The sequence below is a fragment of the Panthera tigris genome, chromosome B1 (assembly GCF_018350195.1).
Source record: "Panthera tigris isolate Pti1 chromosome B1, P.tigris_Pti1_mat1.1, whole genome shotgun sequence".
NCBI lineage: Eukaryota > Metazoa > Chordata > Mammalia > Carnivora > Felidae > Panthera > Panthera tigris.
In genome coordinates this window covers 125,025,991-125,048,673 of record NC_056663.1, presented here as the reverse complement: position 1 = coordinate 125,048,673, position 22,683 = coordinate 125,025,991, and the positions used below count along the sequence as shown (strand labels likewise).

General features: G+C 38.4%; 1 protein-coding gene across 1 annotated transcript in view; it reads right to left on the bottom strand.

The window, feature by feature from the left end:
* UNC5C (unc-5 netrin receptor C) overlaps nucleotides 1–22,683 on the bottom strand; it is a 305,644-nt gene that overhangs the window by 223,859 nt on the left and 59,102 nt on the right. The window lies entirely within an intron of this gene.

The window sequence follows — 22,683 nt, the reverse complement described above, 5'->3', positions numbered from 1 at the left end:
GCAAGAACTTTCTTGTCAGATTAGTTCAACCTCACACAATCATTAAAGGGTTAAATGACACAAGTTATTACCCTCATTCCAATAATGAGGAAACAGACTCAAAAAAAAAAAAAAAAGTAGCTTCTTTGCTCTTTGTTTAGTTTTTGAAAAAGGAAAAAAATAGGGCTCAGGTCTCCTATCTTTTCCACTAATTTTTTTTCCCCCACTCCATCGGTGATTCCTAAACTGCTGGTCTCAAAATACCTAAGGGACTCAGAATAATTTTAAAGTGTCTAAATCCTTGGGTCTAAATGCAAACCTGGCATTATCTTCAGAAGAATCAATAACATATACTACACATCTGTATACTTCTATTTTTCAAATGTGCATTGGTGTCACTCCAGTAAAGAAAACATACATCTGTGTAAAAGCTCTTTACTGAATTCACAATAGCCTTTTATCTTTGTGTAGTCTTAAATCAATGTAAATTAAAAGTACAAGTACTTATTCCGTGGAGTGGGTCAAACCTGTCGGAATAGAGTTTGAAAGCCCCCTGGCTCTCATCCTGCTCTCAGAGAGATCCTCCTTGCTCAGCCAAACTAAACTAGGTGCCCACCTCCCCCACTGTTCTCTATCTCGGCCCCCTTTGCTTTCCATCACAAGCGTCCCCTTTATCTTTTGACTTGTGCTGGAGTCAGCTCTGATCCATCCCTCACTTGCCACAGGAAGTTGTGGTCCCTGGGGAGTGAGCCAGTGTCCCTTTTATTTACTGTGGTGTGCACCTAGCTTTGGCCTGGAACCAAAGAGGGGCCCCATCCAGCTCTGGGGACTTCCTATGGAAGGGATGTTGCTACACCCAGCTGGCTTGTGGCTCTAACCTCTGAGAGCAGATGATCACAGCGTAAGTTAAAAAACAAAACAAACAAACAAAAAACCAAAAACACCCATGCCAGTGAAAATGGTGACCGCCATTGATGGGTTTGGGGTATTTTTAGCAAGTCATGTCAGTTTCTTCCATATGTTTCGTATTTGCTTCCTCATCTGCAGGATGGGTATTGTTCCCCCTACTTTGCAGATGGCACAACTGATTCTCAGAGGAGGCAGTCCCTAGACCCTGGGCTACACCAACAGGTGCTAATGCACCTCTTAATGATATATGCATGTTCGTAAACACAGCCCTAAGCCACTGGGTTGTACTGTCCCTGTTTTCACTCCAAATGCCTGACAGCCCATACTAGGTCACAGTCTCATTGATAAAAAAGAGATTCCATCCAAGGGGTTACCTGTGTTCTCTTACTTTTGTGCAATCATGAAAAGCTCTACTGCTTCTTTAGGATTCAATAAATGTTTCAGGGTTAACTAACCCCCCACCCCCATTATATTTTCAACTCCTAGAGGAGGGGAAAGAAGAGGGAAGAGAGGCAAGATGTTCACAAAGGGAAGTCTGTGATGCTGAATCAGCCTCAGCTGAAGCGCAGGCAGAACGATGCTGCTACAGCCCAGAGCACATGAAAGAGCCACTTTGTTAGTAATGGGGGACAGTGTTAGGGGACAGGACTGTGTTTAGCTAGAAGAAAGTCAAGCCTCAGGCAGAAATCAGGGCAATTATTGAACAAATCTGGGGGCATCACATTCACTCTGAACACTAAAGAGATGATAGCCTTCTGCTCAGAGGCAAATGACAGCATTCAAATGTGTGTCCCACCCTAATTCAGCCCCCACCTCCTTTACCCAGTGTAAAGAATCAAAGGGAGTTCTCAGTTCAGCCTGGCTCTGCCTCGGGGTTGACAAATGTGAGATCCACCCCTCCTCATCACCACCTGGTTCCCTCTGGACCAGCTAATGGTTCAGAGGGCAGAGGAATAATGCAATTTGTCAGGAAAGCGACAAATGCGGCAATAACAATGTCCACGTAAACCGAGCAAATGCTTGGTTTAATTGTCTCTACAAGTCAACCTTGCAGGAGTTCAGCTGGGAAAACTGATGATCCAAAAGAAATTATTTTCTTATCTTTTATTGAAAATTTCAAGGAAAACACATGCCATGGCCCCTCGGGATAAGCCAGAGAATTGCTGGACAGGGAAGATGGATGTCTTCCAATGTCCTGACACATCTAACTTTAAGATATTGAGGATGCTATCATAACTTTCTGCCTTAAATGTCTTTATTAGAGAAACAAGATTTATGCTTTTGGTCTAGGGGGCAAAAGAAACTTGGATGTCCATAAAGGGTCCTGTGTCAGTCATTCAGCCTATCTGATTAGGGGCACATAGGGCAGAATTTTAAAGAGAAAGTTATCTTCCTTTGGGTGGCCAGGTTTCTCTTCCTTGCAATTCACTTTTATACATTCCCTTGAGCTTTCTGGCACATTACTTTTTTGTTGTTGTTTGTTTCTGTTCAAAGTTCTTGCAAGGAATAGTAACGCTCTAGTTTCCTTATTGTCAAAAATTCATCACACGCATGTTTAACTTTAGCTTCCCTCATATCCACCCATAAATCTAGCACACAAGACGAAAAATACATATATTTTAGATAATTCACATAACGTACATGAACTTGTATTACACTGAAGGAAATTAGGCAAATGAAAAAGTCACCATTAAATCAGATCTCAATCTCTTCTCTTTATTCAGAAGTTGTAAATCCTCCTAGCTGGCCAAATGATGTCTAGCAGAATATAGCTGGTTATTGAGTTAGACCTTTTCTGATGGCTTTCAGCAGAGCAATCATGGATCCTACACAGTCATTATTTTCCTTCCAACTGGTCCCCTCCTGCCTGTATCCACTGTTACTGCCTTCATTAAGGCCTAACCATTTCAGGCTTTACAATTGCAAGACCTTCCTTGGCTTTCCCTGGCCTCTTGTCCCCAGTCCCTTCCACCAGTTCTCCATAATGCTGTGGAATGTTCTTCTCTAAGCCACAATTCTAATCCGGTCTTAACTGTTTACTCATTGCCTTCAGGATGCAGATGTCAACTGCATAGCTTGGCATAGGGTCCCGCATGAGCTTCTTCAGTCTCATCTCTTATTACCCTTCCCTCTCCCAACATCTCATGTTTAAGTCATGCCCAGTGGCTTGCAATTCTTCACCTGTATTGTGCTGTTTTAAGTCTCTTTATATTCATACATATGTTTCCCTCTTCTAAAAACTGCCCTTCTCTTCACCAGGTTAATATCACTTTATACACTATTTGACTCAGCCGGCCCATCAAGCGTTCCTAATGGGATCTGCTTTGCTTTTCTCACACTTTAGTGTAATCTTTTGTTAGCTTTTTCTCCATTTTCTGGACTGTACACTCCTTGAAGGAGCTGACCTTTATCTTCTGGTTGTTTTTCAAGTACCAAGAGTTGTGCCTGGCATGCATTAGCAGACACTTAACAAATATCTGTTGGATACATGAATAGAATAAGAGTACACTGAGCTGAAAGTCACCATATTTGGTATAATATGAGAAATAGTGGGAAGTCACACATCTCCAAAAAAAAAAAAAAACACACACCAAACTACTGAAGCCTGAAAATCTATCATTCATGATTTATTCCGTAAATGATTTATTGCCTTATTCTTGGGAGATTATTCAAATGTGAATACTCATGTGACAGTTAGCACATGATTCACCAACTCCTGACCTTGACTAGGTGTTTAGGTACCCACTGTCACCAGATAGACCTGAGAGCATACGACTGCAAAATATGGGTGGTAAGAGAATAGGCAATAGCAAGAGGGTGAGGCCAGGTTGTACAGGCAGCAGAGGAGGAAGAACAGAAGTATGTTTATCCACTTCATAATTTTCCTTGGCACTGACTCTTGCCTCCATCTGCACAGCCAGGATTCTCCCTATTTCTTTCACTTACGGGAACTGAACGAAAGCGAGCAGAACATTTTCCTATCATGAGTACAACAAATCTTGGTACAGAATGGAAGAATCCCATGTGACCCTCTGATAAACCCACCTTCCTTCACCATACTCAGTCCCCCACACTGATATCCAAATGCCCTTTGCAACACTGTAGCTTCCTGCTCTTACACTTCCTTGGTTTGGGGGAGTTATTACTTACTTTGATACACCTGAGGAATATCCTGCTCAGTGTTCTTTTTTGTATGGCCTCTCCTCTGTTTCTAATATCTCTCATAACACCACTTATGCAACTTAACTGGCTTTTGCTTGTGCCCTTTATTTCTCTGCCTACCTCGTCAGTCCTGCTTTCTCAAGGGCCACCCATGGTGGAGTTTGGCCTCCAACCATTTTCCCACAGAGGGCTCCACTCCTTCCCAGAATTGCTATTCATCAACCTCATCATTCAGATTGGATCTAACATCTAATTATTCTGATTATACCACATTTGTGTGGAGGGTCTTATTACCTTTACTGAAGACAATGAGATGCAGAATAATCACAACTGAATTCATTCTCCCATTGGTGGGGACTAAGGTTTTAAAGCTACAAAATTTGGGGAAAGTGTCTTCTAACACTGTCATACACCCCATTTTTGCTCTTATAACAATAATAATTTCTGCATTCAAAACATGTTTCCTCTGAAAAGTAGCAAACTTTTCCTCATAGCTTATGTATGAGTCTATGCAGCATCCAAGGAAGCAGAAAATCAGAAATTTCCTGTCCCTGAGTCATTCTACTGCACAGCTCCCCATTGCAAATCCTGAAAACGTACAGGTGTTCGATTAACCGCAGAGTGGCTCCCCGTCTCCCTGGTTGTCTTTTTAATCCAAGAGACACAGCCTGCAAGTGGGAAAGATGAGTCCTCACCTTCAGAGGAAAGCTGTTTTCTAATTTGTACTCAGACCCAAATGCATTGTCAAATTTCTCTGTACCTTATTAAATGGTGGAGGCACATTAGACAAATGCCAATTCTTTTTGATCAGATCTACACATCACCTCAAATAGCACACCAAGTTAACTTACTGAAGAGCTCATATGGTTGGTAAGAATTCTGATATGGTTGGTAAGAATTCTGAAATTAAGGAAAGATTTTTTCATCATTTCTTTAGAATCCCCTCAAATTTCCTTATTCCAGTTTGCACCTTTTCTTTTTTCCAGAATATAGTCTTTTTTAGAGAGGCAGAGTTAAAAAAAGGGGGGGGGCACATAAGATGTAAAGACAGAGGGTCATACAAAGAAATTAGGCCAGTATCCAAAGATCTAACCTGCCTACAAAGTCAACTCTATGCCCCCAACACCTCCATGACTGCTTGTGAGTTTCCCATTACACAAGCTGAGTACGGAACTTGTCTTCCTGTGAACACCATCAGCAGTGATGTGAGTTCTGTGAGGCAAAAGAAGGTATTCCTTGAATTTACTGGCAGATGATGACAAAAAGCAGAGTATAAAAAAATACCTAGCAACTAAGGTGCTTAGATCCAACTATTTTGTATTAAACACGAATGTAGCTCTTATTAGTGTGTGACCATGTGACTGCAAACACTTTTGAGATGTCAGTTTTTCTAACCCCGAGTCTGCATTCTATTCTAATAAAATAAATATATGATAACATGCAAAAGATAATTTAATACTTCTTCATATGAGAATATGAATGCTTATGACCTTATCTACATGATGTACATGGGCAGGTGGAAATTCTTGACCTAATATTTTAAGGTAATTATTTTCAGATGCAGTAAAATTCCTTTGAACTGAAACACATTTTCTTCTAGGAGGTTATATAGTGCAGTGATGAAGAAAAAATGATCTGGATAATTATGCTGAAAATATAAAGAAAAGAATTTTGGAGATTATTGTGACCTTTCTTTTGCAAGTGGGAAATAAAATAAAGCCCAAATCTTCAGTACAATAATATTTACTCATCATATTAAATTCATATAACCTTAAGCCTCTCCCTTGATTATAAATCCATTTGAGCCCTGGCCACCACAGCTAAGAATTTCTCTTTTTTTCTTATCTTTCTGTTACTTTATCCTGATTTATGACAGATCCCATTAACTCTTAGAGGTTGTGCCAGAAGCATGAATATAAAGAAACCCAGTAAATAATTGTTTTAAAATACTAGGAATGAAAAAGTTTAATTAGCCATTAATATTTGTCTCAGGCTCGTCTACCTGTCCTTATACCCTACCTCCTTCTTTGAGTCACAGCTTCAGAGTTCCCAAATACATTAGAACACTGATTCTCAAATTACTTGGCAAAAAAAAAAATCGCCAAAATTGCTAAACTTGAAGCCACTAGTCTTAACCTGTCTTAGAAGCCAAATCTTAACTAGTCTTAGAAGCCAAATCTCAGATGGCGCTGAGAGCACAAATGATTTATAACAAACACCCTGACTTTCTCCCAAAACAGATTTCTAACAAAACCAAACATGAAAAAAAAAAAGCAAGTCAGTGAAAAACAAAATAAATATGCCAAACTGATTATTCATTGATTGAGTTGATATTTATTGAGGGTCTCTTATGTGCGGGTCACTTTTCTAGTCCCTGGGTATTATTTACACATTATGCATAAGGTCAATTTCCTGACTTTAATAGGTTCATTTTTCTTAAGGCAAAGCAGATTATTTTTTTAAATAAGGCTTTTTACATGTATCATAACTTATTTCCAAAACAAACTTGATGATTAACAACTTTGACCAGTGTCCATTATGAGTAATCAGAAAATATGGGATAAAAATGTTGGGTTTATTGCCTGAATTCTGGAAGTACAGGTGCTCAAAGGCAACCCTAAGTATGACCTTATCATTCTGAAAAGGGACACTTCGAGACCACTTTCCAAATGCTTCAAAAATCACTTTAAGGGGCGCCTGGGTGGCTCCGTCGGTTGAGCGGCCGACTTCGGCTCAGGTCACGATCTTGCTGTCTGCGAGTTCGAGCCCTGCATCAGGCTCTGTGCTGACAGCTCAGAGCCTGGAGCCTGTTTCAGATTCTGTGTCTCCCTCTCTCTGACCCTCCCCCGTTCATGCTCTGTCTCTCTCTGTCTCAAAAATGAATAAACGTTAAAAAAAAATTAAAAAAAAAAATTTAAAAAAATCACTTTAAAATTGTTGGTTTTTTTCTCCAGCAGTATCTGAAAGATAATAATGTCACTTTCCCCCCCAGCCTCAAATTCAACTTCATCAGATTATATAAGTTAAGATTAAAATAGGATAAATCAAGTGAGAGAAAAGGGGTATTTGGAATAAATTTGTTTGCAAATGCCCAGAGGGCAGAAATAGAATGGAAGTTGGAAAGATTTCATTCAATGTAAAGAAAAACCTCTAAGCACTTACTTTGTGGAATGGACCAGCTCATCAGCAGACACAAGAGAAGTATCTGTCAGTGTTTCTGTGGGTGGCACTCAGACTAAGGGGTTTGAAAGATTAGAGGCTAAGGAGGACTTTTTAGAGTGAGGAAGCACCTGAAATGGTGGTATGCGCTGTAATTTCCCTAAAGAAATACAAAGTCTAATTATTTTTAAAAAATTAATTAATTAATTAATTAATTAACTTATTTATTTTAGAGAGAGAGAAGGAGCAGGGGAGAGGAAGAGAGAGAGGGAGAGAGAGAATCCCAAGCAGGCTCTGCACTGTCAGCCCAGAGCCCCATGTGGGCTTGAACTCAGGAACCATGAGATCATGACTTGAGCCGAAATCAAGAATCAGACGCTTAACCAACTGAGTCACCCAGGTGCCCCTAGAAAGTTTAATTTAAGGGAAGTCCATCATCAGTCCATCCTTGAACGGTGTGTGCCTTTAAGAACCAAGTGGAGCACCAAATAATTAGAGACTATCTTGGGGACAATAATTTAAACAAACAAAAAATGAGTGGAGAAGGATGCAGCTATGATGCAAATCTGTATAAGTGCTATTAAATTCTCTGGCTCTAGGGGATAGAAAGAAAAGGCATGAAAATTAAAAAGAGATATAATGTGATTCAGGATAAATGGGATTTTTCTGACAATAGGAACAGTAAGGTCCAGTATGCTTCAATATGCTTACATTAGCATTTCAAAAATAGACTTTCACTTTCAAAACTTCCTTGACATTATTATCAAAATTTCCACAGGCCATATCCACATCACAGGGCAACAGAGCACACTATCTGACATAATTAAATAGCTTTCGCACCTTGAAAAAGAGCTCCGTACATTTATGCAATGTAAAGCTTCTTGAAAGGACCTAGCACCTAGTGGAATGCCTCTTCTATCACAAAGTAAACACTCAATAAAGTTGTATGGAACACACTTATTACAACTACATGAGTGCTTATGATAGCTCAAACTCCTGTAACAGGAATGTAAGAAGCATTTAATCTATTGTTTCATTTATTTCTGAGAAGAGCCCTACGAGGTAGATGCTAGGACACCTCTCTTACTGGTGACAAACTGAGGCCAAGCAACCTGCCCAAAGTAAGTACTAGAAACAAGAATTAAACCCGAGTCTGTTTAATGCCAGAAACCACTGAGCTGAGTCATCTCCACACACTTCTGCTCTAGCATATTGTTCTTTATACATTTCACAATGAGCCCCATCAAGACCTCTCCAGTATGAAGAAACTATAGCTCTAACGGCACACGGGAAGAGAAATTGTATATGGAAATGACTTGCCAGGTGGGGATTTAATACATCTTTTTACATAAATTAGCACTGTAAGCCCTGAATGTGCATAAAGTTTAATCATTTGTTTTAAATGTGTCTCCCCCACACGTAGCTCTTTGACCTATATTCTGCTATTTTCATTATTAATAAACTCCCAATGTTTGACATCCTGCACTTGTTGCATAATGATTTTCACATTTAGTGAGCAGGAAAAATCATCCTCTTGATGACCATTTTGTAATTCTCCCTCAAAATGCTTCCTTGGGATGTTGTTCAGATTGATTAAAACTAATTTAGAGGAAAAAGAAGGTAAGCATCCTCAGTTCCTAAGCTAATTAGCACCCTATGAAGTCTCTATAATTGATATAACATTTCTTAGTTGTATTTCATCATTCATATGATGATTATTCGAGAAGTAGAGCCAAGGCAGGAAGGTACTGGGGACAGCACAAAGAGAAGGAACAGGTGAACATGCATACATAGGACTCAGTCTTTGCTTCTGGCATTATGCCAAGTCCTCCCCCCCAACTCCCCCTAAAAGATATCTGTCATTTTGTCCTAGCTACACCAGTTATTTCCTCTTCTGTGACCTGTTATCAAGCACAATAAAAACAACTAAATATGAACACAGGAAATGCAAAGCGAATGTGACAGAGTGCCCTTAAAAATCCAAGCATGCTCTAACAATGTCATGGAAAGAATTCTGTACACAGTGAACATGTCAGAATAAGCAATACCTGTTTTGTCTTCCATAACATCAACTGTAACAGGTTAGAGATATACATTCAAACATACCCTAAATAAATAATTATGGTTTATCTATGATCTTAGCTAAATGTTTTGTGAATCTGTATGTTTAGCTTTAGCTCCTCAAGAATTATATAATCTTCTATTTAACTCAGTATTTCACTTAAACGCATCTCTCTCTCCTCCAAACTTCTTAGAATGTTTCCATGCTCTAGAATTTCACAACATGGACTTACATTCTTGCCATGGGGTTAATTCTTGGGTACAGTTAAAGCAGCTGACATCTGTCTTCCTTTGCTTCCTTGTCTGCAACTGCACTCCTCCTTCTAGGCTGCCTCTGCCTCCAAGCACCAGATAGTCTCTGGGGGCTTCTTCCCCCAAAGAAAATGACTTAACTGATATTTAATGATCATGCAAAGTGATTAGAGACGTTATTATTACTCCTTCTTCAGTGTGGAGATGTGGTAATTTAGGAAAGAGCAAGAAGTCAACATAGGACACCTGGGTGGCTCAGCCAGTTGAGGGTCTGATTCTTGATTTCAGCTCAGGTCATGATCCTAGGGTTGTGGGATCAAGCTCCACATTGGGATCTGCACTGAGTGTGGAGCTTGTTTGAGATTCTCTCTCTCCCCACCTCTCTTTCCCTCTGCCCCTCCCCCACTTGCACACTCTCTCGCACCTGCTCTCTCTCTCTCTCTCAAATTAAAAAAGAAGAAGAAGAAGAAGAAGAAGAAGAAGAAGAAGAAGAAGAAGAAGACGACGACAATGACGATGAAGAAGTCAGCAGAGAACTATGTACTGAATGGGCTGCATCCTCCAAAATCATCTGATAGCCAGTTTCTCCAGTTAGGTGAAGGAGCAGTGAGGACCCAACCCACCTGCCCATGATTGTAGACATGGTCTTATAGCTTCAGTCTTGCTGTAGTGAATGACTTACATGCTTCAAAAACAACTGGGTCTTCCTCTGAAATATCAGTCTGGGGGTTACTGTTCTCTTTCAGAATTCAACTCTAGAACTATACAAGTTTGACTAGAATTGTCACAACAGGAGGTTTTCACTTTGATTTGTTGATAGTTTTTGAAATGAGGAGTTTTATGTGATCTTTTAAGCAATTTTTAGAATAAACCTGGTTGGGAATTTCAAGAAACACAAAAAGAAGAAAGAAGTGATGCAAAAAAAAATGCATTACAAATAATCACGCTGTGACTCAAAATGTGTACCTGAATAAGGCTAGCAGGCTGCTGGATGGAAGTGTGCACAGTAACCTGAGGCCTGTCTTCTATTACAACATGAATATCTGTTACTGAACAAGCACCAGCTGCCCATGGCTTTGACTCTTGACTCTTTATACAAAGAAAAGGTGGTATCAAATAATGCCAGCATTATGGAGCCATAGTAGTTCAGTGTTAACAGGAGGAAATCTTTCTTTTTTAAATGTTTGTTTGTTTATTTATTTATTTATTTATTTATTTGTTTGTTTATTTATTTAATTTGTGAGAGAGACAGAGTGGGAGCAGGGGAGGTGCAGAGAGAGAGGAGGACAGAGCATCCCAAGTGGCTCTGCACTGACAGCAGAGAACCCAATATGGGGCTCAAATTCACAAACCACAAAATCATGACCAGAACCAAAGTAGGACCCTCAAAAGACTGAGCCACCCAGGCGCCCCAGGAAATGTAAAGTTCTTTAGAAAAATGGGCAATGATTATAAGACAGTCTCCATGCATCACAATTGTAGGCCAACACCAGGAGAATATCTGAGACTGACTCTACCCTTCCCCTTTCCCCTCTCCCCCAGCCCTATCCCTGTCTCCCATGACTTGAGAATGTTTTATGACTGCTCACTTTCTGTATCACTGCCTTTAGTTTGTTTTGGGAGGATCCATCTCATTGGGTGAGACAAAATAATCTCGATATTTTGGACGTCCTCTATTTTTTTCTCATAGAGAGCTATTTGGGATTGAGATAATATAAACAAAAATCTAGACTTCCTCAAAGTCAATATTCTGACAGCTGAAATATTAAGATATCAAATTTGTGAAAAATGATTGATGGTGATAGAGTGAACTATATGCCTGTGGTTTATTGGTCGGTTTCTAAATACCCCTCAAGCTCACCCAGTTTTATATCAGGGAAATTCAGATGACAAAGCAACCTTGCCATTATATAAACAGCTAAAGAGAAAGTAATTCTTAATTTCTTATGATGATGAAAACCACTAAGAACCCAAATAATTACCTAAAAATCTAGTACTTTACTCCATTTGCCTTGTTGCCCACAGATTCCTTATGATAATATGAATTTCTTTTCTATTAAACCATTTTATCAGTGATCAGAATGAAACCATAATTGATCTTACAGCTTGAGTCTTCTCTTTGACAAAGGCGGATACTAAAAAGAGGAGGTTGTATTCCCTCCAACTCCAGGGAGAATATGCTACGGTTCTCTGCAGCCTAATGCAGCTGGCTGCCAGCAAAGGATTTCTGGTAAATGCTATTTATGCCCACTCAATTAAAGTAAACTGATATTTATTGAGCGCCACTGCACATAAGACAGAGTGTTGCAGTAATGTAGTAATGCAGGCACACCTTACTCTGCAGACCCTCAAACTTTCCTGGTTCAGAGCTCTGCCCCTAGGGAATTCATTCCTAGAATGGTGCTTTTCTAACACATGTTGAACATTTATGAAATACTGACTACTCTGGATGCTTCACTGGATATACTGCAGAATATAAAAAGCCCAAAACAAGAACTCTTGTCCTTAGACCTTAATTTCTAAAATATAAGCTCAGAATAGCCTAATAGTTCTTACAGAAATTGTTATGTATGGATCATGCCTACAAGAGGTTAAAAGGACTTGGGGTGCCTGGGTGGCTCAGTCAGTTAAGCATCCAACTTCACCTCAGGTCATGATCTCATGGTTCATGAGTTCCAACCCCACATTGGGCTCTCTGCTGTCAGCACAGGGCCTGCTTTGGATCCTTTGTCCCCCACCCCCCACCCCTCTCTGCCCCTCCCCTGCTTGTTTTCTTTCTCTCTCTCTCTCTCTCTCTCTCTCTCTCTCTCTCTCTCTCTCCCTCTCTCAATAAATAAACTTTAAAAAAAGGACTTGATATGCAACACAGTATTTCCATAATATTTGGTCGTCTTTTTATGACTAAATGGCATTTTCGACATTTCTGCTTGAGAGGTTCTGAGAATAATTACAAATAATCAAACATAAAAACAAAGCCTTAGTAAGCATTAAAAATTTGTTCACTTATTACGCAGTTACTGTGTGTCTGAAAAAAATATGGATTAGTTTAAATGACAAGTCTTACTTGAACAATATTATAAATCTATACCCTCCAGAATATGATGAAAACTCACTAAAACAAGTACCAAGACTGTATCTACAGGCTCCAATTCCAGTTATTCTTTGTTGTTACATAGATTGGAGATGTCTGATATCAAATCCAAGCTGATTTAGTCTATTTTGTAAGCAGTTTCACTGAGAATGTCAGATATATTTGTGTCAGAGGGGACAAATAAAAACAACAAAAAAATCAATATTTTCATAAGTCTAGAGAGTCAACAAATGTATTTGTCCTAGCTACCAGCACTTGTCTACTTTTATCTTTTAAAAGAGGATTGATAAATATTTCCCAATAAAACTTTATGCAACTATATTTTACTGATTAGTTTCCAGACGTTCAAGTTGATTTAAGCTCATTTACTTGTTCCTTTTGTTTTCCTTTTTTAAAATAAGAGTCTCTTTTAGATTTTATTACAATGAGCTATGATACTAAAAAATCTCAAGAAAACATTGGCTTCCACACAAAGGTCCTATAAACATAGTAGAGAACATTCTAATCTTTCATGGAGGCATCTATATACCATCATTCTGAGAAACATTGAGAGGGTTCAGGAGAGCCAAAGAAGGACTAGAAAAGGAAAATTTAAATAATTCAGGCCATGTTTTTAAAAGAGTTTAAATGAATAAAATTCTCCACTGGAGAAGAACAAAAGCTACTTTGATGAAATTCTACAAAATTCTATGATTAACACTTGGTATTAGCAAGCCAAATCCCAGGACTTCACTTCAGGTCTACCACCTACGAGATGGTCAGATTTGGGGCCAATTCTCTGAAAGATCTAATTCTCCTCAATCTCTGTAATGTCTCTTTTTACTCTACCTAGGCAAATGTAAGCAACCCTTTTCCCTCTCCAAGTTATCAGGCATGTATTTCCCAAATCACTCCACATCCCCCAAACTTCCCCAGGATCTTTTTGGGACAAACTTCCTGACTCCCAATTACTCTAAAAAAGTCTCTTTACTATCAAATACCACTTTATAACTGTAATGTATTCTTCATAAAAGTAGCGAAAGACCTAATAAACTGTGAAAGATAATGTCCGAATCAACAACACTGCAGACAGACAGAATGAGACAACAGTGGGGTCCTCAACAAGCCCACCTGTCTCTGTTACTCATCTCCCTCCTCCATTTCTGAGATTTACCTGTTTTTCAACAAGCTTAGGAAATATATTAAATTCAACATATTGATTGGACATCTATTTGAATGCTTAGTATCATTTCAGGTACTATGGTAGTTTTAACAAAAAAGATGTTCTTTGCGTTTCTGCTCTTATGTAATATATCTATTATTTGATATTTGACTCAACACAAGAATCAGAAAGTTAAAACTGAAATTGCTTCACACTCACTTCTACCACATACCCTCTTTCACACACACACACACACGCACGCAATGTTAATTGTTAACATAATAGTTTTCATCGGAATATGAAATATAATGGTGTCCGGCAAACAAATGTTTATGAATAATTTAATGTAACTATTTCAGGCCCCGAAGTAACACCCTTTTTATTGTGTTTTCTAAAGCTGTCATTAAGCTTGTTATGCTTCATGTAAGAGTCCCTATCATATCCCCTGTTATGGACTTTATGGTTCCTTTTACTGAAATCCTTCTTCCCTTCTTTATTATGTAGGATTTGGCTGCCTTTTCCTTCACTACCAAGACAGGAAATCAAGTTGATTATGTCCTATGGATCATAACAAGTTCATCTATTTGCACTAGTAGAAGATCTGTGGTAACAGCAAGGGCCAACTGAGCACAACATGTCAGATGTGCTGACTGGTCCCAAGACAGCAGGCAACACGCAACAAAAAAGAGAAGTTCAAGACCTCACTGACGACAACAAGCCACAGCAACAGCTTCCCAGCTGAGTGACATGAAGCCCATAATGGAAACATTACTCGTTTAGGTAGCACACATGAAAGATTAATTTCCTGGATTGTCTGCATTTGCATAGTAATAATAAGTTCATCTTCTTGGCTTGTTCTGGCCTCAATTAGCAATTCTATTGTCATACCTGAGATTTGGGGAAGGAAGCAAAAGAGAAGGCTGTGGAAAATGTCCCTCTGGAAACAGCAACATTAATGGAGCTTATCACTACCATCATTAATTTAATCAAAAACCTTGAGGCAGAGGGCTAGAGCAATCTGTTAAGAAAACATTTTCTAAAATGAGAGTGCTTCCCATTTCAATTAGGGGCTTGCTCTTTTTTTTCTTTCTCTCTGAGATATTCTTTTTCTCTATCTTTCCTCCCCCCCACCCCAGCCCCATTCCCACCACTGATTAGATCTGCAACTGGGGGCTGTATTTTTACTAAGGAATATCTTCTTGCAAATGACAATTCTGCAACAACACCCCTCTCCCTTAACCTTCTTAACTGACTTCTTTTGTTTTAATGACATCTCAATTAGTTGAGACCCACTGTGCCAAAGATAAAGTTCTTGTATCTCGATGAGAGAATACTCTAGAGAAAATGGAGTTTGCTTTACCGTGTGCATGTTAATATGCTATTCCCTTTAATTAGTTTTGCAGATAATGGCTGCGGGTGAATAATCTGCTGTACTCATATGTGTGTTTAACACGTGTGTGGTTAGGTGTGTTTTCTTTCCCAGATACAAAAATGAGAACAACACCAACAAACAAAAACAATGAGGGAGTCACTGAAAATAGGATTCTTGAAAATCAAATCCCTAAGATGATTATAGGCATCATGCATATAATACAGAAATATCAGTCTGCAATTTCAGAATTTTAAATCTGTTGATTTTCAAACCTCAGGAACATTATTATGAAATATATACATAAAGTGGTGGTGGTCTCAGCTCAGTGAGTCTTCTTCCTCCGACCCTCCAGGGAGTAAAATTTACAAATGCAGACAAAATCCTTGGACAAGCCCCACAGGAATGATGAAACTTTCTATATGAAAGAATTACAGTTTCTGCTAGAGAGAATTTCCTGAGCTGAAAATCATGCAGATATCTCAATAGAAATATCTCCCTTGGAGTTGGAGAAAACAAAACTGCATTTTGCACGTCTGCGACACTAAAGACAGAGTCCACGGGCATCACCTCCACCTGTGTTCACTGGCAGCTTATTCCAATGGGTGTTTTTATATGGCAAAAGGAACCAAGGTGCCTGCTCCTGGCTCACCTTTCCCAACATAGTTATATTTGAAAAATTTAAATAGGTATAAGTAACACGGAATCATGAGGTCAAAAAATTGCATGTAAGAGATTCCATCTATGGACCACTAGAAGATCTGAAAACGCTTTCGCAATAAAATACATTCACAAGACATAAAAGTCTGTTTTATGTTGTTCTTTTCCATTCAAACAATACACTTGAATTTTTTTCTGCCTTAGTTTTCAATATGTAAAATATGTTTGGAAATTGGGGAAGATAAATGACAAAAGACATTTTACAAAGCAGATATATTCCAAAAATATTTTAGGGAGAAATGCCCTTTCAAGTGGAGAGTAGACATTCAAAGGCATGAGTAATCTCCATCTTTTTCTTTAAAAAGTGAAAACTCCTGCCCTCATCAGGGACAGGAGCTGGGACAGCTGCCATACATCTTCAGGGAACCAGGGAAGGTCCCAGGAGGCAGAGGGAGGCACAGGGAGACCTGTCCCAACCATGCGTGATCCCAATGGTGTAAGTTGTTAGTATGTGGTCAGTGCAGTACCTCAACATACTGCACACTTGTAAAGACTTCCACCATGTAAAGAATGTGTGTAAATTAAAGTTTTATGTAATGAAAAAACAAAAGTGAAAACTGTGCCCATTCCTGTATGCCTAAGAAAGATGTAATTTGTACATGTGAGCATTTGTATCGGTACAATTAAGAGCCAGGATCCAGTAATTTTAAAGTAAACATTCCCTGACACCTCTAAATCTTCTAAAGTTGAAAACACAAACAACAGTGAAGCAAGCATTTCTGTATAGTTATTGTAGAACAAATAGAATTATGTTCATGGTCTAAGCTAGAAGGTTAACTATACAACAAAATCAATCAGCTTTACAAACATTAAATACTAAATAAAAAGGCCAGCATTAATTCAGATGTTAAACACTGTCATCCCTTACATGAAGGAAAAATTCTAAAGGGCTTTACTTTCTTCTCTTTCTGATTCATGAAATTCTTAATAAATCATATTGGGTGATAATAAACCTGGCAGGTGACTTCTGAAGGTACTAACATAGTACTAAAATAAATCAATAAATACCCTGGAATAGCCCTTACCATACCTCTCCTGCACCCACCCCATACATACATGCCTATCCATAGAAGCCAAAATTGAAATACCCAAACTATTATATAAATATATATATATTTTTAATGTATGAAGACTAGGTAATACCAATTTTTCACATACGTCAGGACTTCTGCTTACTGCTTTAGTTTATATTAAAGTGCTCAGTCTTCTCTGCAACTTAAGGATAACAACCCTTCTACCTATGATGAAACTGAGGCAATGAAAAGTACAGAAGCTAGAAGGGATCGAACTGGCATCCAAAGCCACACACTTTCAACCAGGAACTATTATATCTCTATGGGAGGGAAGAAGTGGAATATTGTTCAGAAAACTTTAATCAGCTGCATTCTTGTCCATTATAATGACCCTCTGAATCCTATTTTTTCATTAAAAAAAAAGTCTAAATAACCTGAAGTCTCAGATTTCTATGTCACTTTTCAGCTCCAATCTACATAATCCTTCAAATGAAACCCCTCCTCCCCACTCCCAAGGGAAGTTTAGTGTTGAAAGGGCATTTGAAATCCCCAAATCCAGCCTCCCTCCTCCAATTAAGGAAATCCATTCTATGATATCTCTGATTTACAGTGATTTTTCTTCATAACGTCTTCCAATGAAGGGCATGGCCCATAGGTCATGAGATATTCTTAAATGTTTAACTGTTAGAAATATCTTTTTGTCAACATTATCTACCCATAATGTCTAAATATTCACTCACTTCTTTTCTTTTTTGTACCCTTTGCTTTTTATAGAACTTTCCACAAACATAAAACAGGATTAATTTTTAAAGTTTTTAAAAATATAGGAATATGACAAATAAATTTAAAAAACATATAATTCACCCACTGCAAAAATCCACTGAAAAGGATTTCTTAGCAGTTATTTTTGTTTTCAGATTTATTTATTTTGAGAGAGAGAGAGTATGTGTGAGTGGGGGAGGGGCACAGAGAGAAGGAGAGAGAGAATCCCGACCAGGCGCTGCGAGGAGCTTGAACCTAGGAACCATGAGATCATGACGTGAGCAGAAATCAAGAGTTGGATACTTAACCGACTGAGCCACCCAGATGCACCTAATAGTTATTTTAATACATATTTCAACTTTAAAAATTAAACTTTGATATAGTGATTTTTTTTTTTTTTTAAAGTAAGCTCGAGGCCCAATGTGGGGCTGGAACTCATCACCCCACGTTCAAGAGTCACATGCTCTACCGACTCAGCCAGCCAGGCACCCCAATTTAATGATCTTTTACTCAGCATTATAATGTGAACATTTACCCATGCCATTAACTATTCTTGGTGAATATAATTTTTAAAATTTCTTCAGCTTCTTTATATTTTTAATTTTTTATTATAACTTTAAAGAAGCTGTGAATAATTTATATAGTCCTTCTCATAACTACCAACATTTCCTTTATGTTTCTTCATTTGGTATCATTCATTTCTATACCAAAAGAGGTTAAATATTTGCTTCTATTTTTGTGTGTAAATTTTATTTTATTTTTTTAATATTTCTGTCATCTCTTTAAGCCATCTGCCATTTTTTTTATTCTGGCATATATTTATATGGTTTGAGGAACCTCACAAATGATATTCTTCTACATAATAGGCCCTAGATGTTTGAAATCTGTGATCATGCCTATCATTTCCTTTCCATACTAATAACAGGTCTTTTCTATGTTGAATGTGATCAACTTCTTTTTTGAAAGGGGTTTGAGTAGTAGTCTACTCTGAATGTTCTCAAATTTGCCAATTTTGTTTGGAAGTGTGATGTTCACAACTGGGCACTTTTTTTTTTTTTTTAATGTGCAATCAGTATCCATGCATCTTAGGGCAGGGAGTTATAATTCCATAAACGCAGCTAAGATTAAATGGGGTTGTTGGCTACCACATCATAACCTTGGCATGTATTCAACTGGTACTTAACAAAAATCTCCCAGATCTTTTTCACATGAACCACTACTGCCAAGCCCTATTTTCTAAAAATGCTGGCCATTAATCTACAGGGCTTTCATCTACATAGCAGCATATATGCATTTGATATACATTGGGCTTTCAAATGGTGATTGTGCTTCTGATTTAAATGCAATTACCCAGAAACAGAAGGGGAACTCAATGATTGCCTTTGATAAGAGTAATAATGTGGAGCATAGGGTCCCTATTCAGCAATTCTTCCTCATCGACACACTCCCATCTTGCTGCTGCATTGGGAACTCGATGGCCATATAGTGAGCAATGCCTTCATTTAAAACACATACCTATGGTATGATAATAGAGATTTCAAGGAATCCCTTTAAGGATACCAAGAAACAAACTTAAAACTCTCCAGAATAAAAGAGGAGTTTCAGGCACCAAAAGAACTGAACAGACCACTTTTTTTGCAAAGCCCTTTGTGATCTTCTTAAGCCTATCTATTGAGAGTAAAGGTCAAGTGGGCAAACCCAGCAATTCTATTTTCCCACAAAGCTGCTACAGTTTTCTGTCCCCTGACAGCCCCATCACTAGGAGTCTATTATCTTCCATTCTGCTTCCAGCACCACCCAGATCCTTAACTGGAAACCCACTAAACAGCTCCTTTCTTTCAGGGGTTGACTTTCAGCTTCTTGTAATGGTTCATGTTATACATCTAAAAGCTTTCTTCCCTTGCTCTGTTTGTTTAAGGAGGGCAATTTGAAAAAGCAGAGCCCACCCTAAACAAGCCTTTCACTACTCCTAGACCAAATGCAAGTAAATTTGCTAATGAAGGCCTCTTCTAGTTCATTAGGGGGCATTTTAAAAATAGCATTTAGATGACATGTCTGAAACTGTCTTTAAATATTGTCTTAAGAATTTGATTTCTATTTGAAGGAGCACTTTGCATTTTCTTTTAAATAATAATGATCAAAAACAAACAAACAAAACCTAACTGGAGTTTACTGTCTTTTATCACACAGTCTTGAGGTTATGTCTGCATTCTATCAAGTACTCAGGAAGCAAAAGATTTTTCGTGCCCCAGTACTTATTTAGGTTGGTAGCTGTTTTCTTGTTCAAGTTTTAATCCAGAACAAAAAATCAAACATGAGGAAATAAAATCTCATTGCTCTGTGTTGACAGCTACTTGGCAGATCAAAAAATCAAATCCTCCCATTTTCAAAATTCAGTGGAGAAAAAGGAAAGGGAAAAAATGCATCCTGGCAGGCTCTAAGCTTTCCATTTAAAGGTGTTTTAGTTTGTACACTGATGTGATCAGAGAGGGGCCAAAGAAGTCATATTCACAGCAGCGAAGTCGTCGTATCAGGTTTAAGCTCAAGTTAGCTGTTTTCTTACATTTCAGCACATATTTTCTTGGCATTTCTTGACTGGCAACTTTTGACACACAAGCACACATTTAAACAAACACATATACTTAACCATGAAGAGAAAATAAGTGTGAGTCACCTAATGGAAAACTAATGGTCAAAAGACATGAATATGGGATTTCTTCAGCCTGAAGATCTATGTGTATCTTAGCATTAATTTGTAGAGCAGGACGGTGATATTTACTTATTTATTTAAATTTCATGATACAATGAGTCTGAGCCTGGGTGGCTCATTCAGTTGAGCGACTGACACTTGATTTACACTCAGGTGGTGATCTTGCAGTCCTGGGATTGAGCCCCACATGGGGCTCTGTGCTGACAACTCAGACCCTGCATGGGATCTACTCTCTCCCCTCTCTCTCTGCCCCTGCCCTGCTCATTCTCTCTCTTGTTGTCTCTCAGAATAAATATAAATAAATAAATAAATAAATAAATACATACATAAATAAGTAGTTTTCATGATAAAATGTATTCAAAATGAATGATTAAAAAGTGCTTGGTTTACTTTCAGTTACCAAGTAGAAAAGAAATGTGTATAAAAAATACAGGCTACAGGACCCAAATGGCAGAAGTTTAGACCAGATTTTTCCTTTTATCTTTGTCATATGGTATTCTGTTTTTTTTTTAATCTTTATTTATTTTTGAGATAAAGAGAGAGAGACAGAGTGCGAGTGGGGGAGGAACAGAGTGCAAGGGAGACACAAAATCCAAAGCAGGCTCCAGGCTCTGAGCTGTCAGTGGAGAGCCCAGTGTGGGCCTCAAACTCATGAACCACGAGTTCATGACTTGAGCTGAAGTTGGACGCTTAACTGATTGAGCCACCCAGATGCCCCGTCACATGGCATTATTTTAACCACCATGTGACTGTTCTCTTCCTAAGAATTATGAGACAAAGCCAATGAAGAGAGCAGTTTGAATTATTAGGCATCAGTTACAATCAAATAAGATATATTCAAAAAGCCATTCTTTGTGCATGTTACATTAAGATCTGTTATTTCTGCAGGGTTTCCACCCTTGGAAGTTGTAGTGGAAATGGTAATTGCATTGAAAGCAGCTGTCTTCTTAGGATAACGACAGATGCAAGATTATACAGAGCTCAAGACATGAAAGAACACAGAAATGGTGCTAAGGACACACAACTTACAGGAGTTCTACCAGTGGCTTACAGGATGTTGCCCCAATTCCTTGACTTGGCTACAAGGACTCTATACTCTAATCTCAACCCCCTTCTCCAGCCACACCTTTGTATCATGACTTCTCAACCACTCACACATCATTCTACATCCAGATAGATCCATTTGTGGGCCTTGGAAAACACCATTTCCCCCCTAGTCCCCACATCTTTGCATTTGAATTTACTTCTACCTACAATGTCCTCATTCTCCCATCCCCATTAATCCCAACTTCCCGACGAGGTAACTCCCACTCAACCTTCAGTACTCAGTTCAAATCCCAGGGCTGCCACCTTGTTGACTTACTTTCCTTTCCTGTGCGGTTTCGTATCACTTGCTCACCTTCGTAACACTCTGCAGTGGTAGTGCAGAGCACACATTTTCAGAACATGTCCAAGGTTCACATACATTGGAAACTCTTTGGAGAATTGTCAAAACTTAGATTTCTGGGTCCACTCATGGTCCTACTGTATCAAAATCTCTGCTAATGAAGTTGAGAAACATTTAAATAAGTTTCACAGGCAATTCCTACCCCTCTTAGCTTCAGAACCACAAGAGAGGGAAATATATTATTTGGAAAGTGAAAACAGAGATTGAGGTTACTTTTGCTTTTTAAAAAGTTTCAAGAGAATAAGGAGTCAATCAAACATAATAGTTTTTCAATGGGACATAGCCTTTCCATGGTGGTAGAACCATCTGCATGTCTGAAAGTCACAATATTTTAGGTGATGTGTTTTCCTTTTCTAGTCTAGAAAAAATGAAATTGTATCTTAATACATGTCAATTCCATTCCTTCCTGAAAGACATAGAAAAATGACTCCTTTTAAAAATACAGGAGCAGAAACGTGTGTGTGTGTGTGTGTGTGTGTGTGTGTGTGTGTATTCAAGAGAAGTACTTTTAAAAGAGACATTTTAATTAACCCCAATTTAGTAGACAATGCTGAAACACAGGGGATGTAAGACATTCCTGACCTATAGCTTTTTAGTGATAATGATGATGATAAATGAGGCTACATTCTCCAGTCTAGAAATACTTGCCACAGGCATGATTTCTGAACAACTTGCTTCCCTCACTTCTCACTGCCCCATATCAAGTAATAATGATGTTAAGCATAAGAACAGAAAACTTAGGGAACCAAATGAAAGATATGTAAAAGGAATGAATATAAATGAGGTTCTGCAGCTCTGGAGACGTTTTTTTTAAAACTCACATTCCAATGAAGATAGTTTAGAAATTGGAATGACCCTCAAGGTTGGTTTTGCAATGAGTATCTGTGTTTCCTGAACAATTTTAGTGT